The following is a 2,101-nucleotide window of genomic DNA, read 5'->3' as shown; positions in this document are numbered from 1 at the left end:
GTTCATGCATGCTTACAGATTAAGAGTAGACAGGTGATGTGATTTTTAGGAGTAATTGTTTAACCAAGTCTCCAATGGATTAAAGAAGTAGCAAAGTTAAATCATGTTTTGGTTCTAGTCTCAGCATGATATGTTGCTCGGACTGAAGTGCAGATCTACCATACGGATATAGATATAGATAATAGAAGTTGGACCCTTCATAATAGAAATTTTGAGATTTAGGTATACATATTCAGATACAAATAAGGTTGCAGGAATTCAAGTACCTGAAATAGAGTTATACGTCGAATTATGTCAGAAACTTATCACGTATTTCGAGGAGAAAATATCGATCAAGTGAAGAATCCCATAACGAGATGAAAAGAAAATATTGATCAAGAGAAGAATCTTATAAGGAGATGAAAGGTAAAAGACTAAGATAGAAATTTCTCTATAGCAAGCTATTCCATTTTTGTTTTGATTATGAAAATCATAGGTCGATTTTGGTCAAACTATTCAAAATTGGTTGATCAAATTCAATACTAAGTTCACACTCATATTATATCGACATTCGACACGAATGTAACACCGCAAATGAAGCATACGAGCAACTTAAATTAATTGTGCGATTGCGTGCTTTCACATCTTCACTTAATTTTCGATCGAATATAATTAGACTATATTTTGCTTAGATTTTCTTTGTGCTTCCATAAATCATAAATCATATTATTATAAGTGGGAAGAATCCAAGTTAAAAGTTGAATTACGAAAATGTCCTTGTAAAATATAATATTTATAAACAAAAATATAAACACATGTTAATTATAGGAAAAACTCTTATGTGAAATATTTTTTAAAATGTAGGGATAAATAGAGAAACATTTTAAAATTTGAGTAGGGGTATCTTAAAACAATAAAAACAAAAACTCTAAAACTAGAGTATATCTCAAAAACAATAACACTATAAAAGAAGTGTCTAAGAATTCATAGATAATCTCTATTCAACATTAACCGTCTTAAGTTATTGCTATGAATTGACTTTTAGGTCTTAGTTGAAACTTAATAATAATAAATAGTAACTTATACTCAATACCAAATGATGTTGTATATAATCTAAAATTTATTTGAATATGATAGAAGATGTTAGATCATATATTCATTAAAATTTATTTAAGTATCATATGTTCAACTATTTAGATTATGCTACATTGTTATGCGGATTACATCCTATCATATAATTTGAACTTTAACCTTTGATACATCAATCATAATATATCAACAAAATAGATCAAAATTTAAAATTTTGTGTAAAAGCAGTAGATTTAAAACAAGATACATAAAAATATGATACTATATCTTTAACAATAATGTATCAAATATAAAGCAACTAACAACACGGGAAGACATAAATTTAAAACGAAAAAATAGATACTAAATGAACACATATATTTGAATATCTTGATATAAATGTATACCTCGAATACATTGATATAAAAGTATATCAACCAATAAATATATATGGTTACTTTGATAAATGAAGTACACTTGTGAATTGATACTCTTAAATATATTGATACAAATATCTTATAATGAAAAATACACAAAAAATTTCACCAGAAACAACAAAATACATTTTGATCTAAAAGAAATCATGAAAAATACATAAACAAGTTGAAACACTCACTCCTCATAGTGTTAAGCATAAACAATATCACACAAAATGAGACAGACACCCATAAACATAGTCTATTAAAAATTGATTTGATCTTACAAAAAAAAAAATAAACACCCATCTTTAGAATATTATGGTAAAACGAAGATGATGGAGGAAAAAGAGGTTAAAAACAACAATGGCTGAAGAGGAACCATGACGAGATTAACTCAAAAAAAAAATTACTTTACTGTGAGAAATTCTGAATAGTTAGAGATTGACACTAAGAATCGAAATCAATTTGAAAAAGTTACTAAATGAATGAGTCTTATCCATATGTATCAAGAACAAAAATTGAATAATGTTTTTTCGAAGAAGATGACAACAATGAAGAAGTCAAATCCTATCTATTCAGATGTTTGAAATAGATTGACTGGAGAGAGAATTTTTTAAAAAAATCAAATTAATTTG

Source organism: Solanum lycopersicum, chromosome 6 (assembly GCF_036512215.1).
Source record: "Solanum lycopersicum chromosome 6, SLM_r2.1".
Classification (NCBI taxonomy): domain Eukaryota; kingdom Viridiplantae; phylum Streptophyta; class Magnoliopsida; order Solanales; family Solanaceae; genus Solanum; species Solanum lycopersicum.
The sequence above is the reverse complement of the archived record's forward strand: the minus strand, read 5'-3'. Positions refer to the sequence as shown.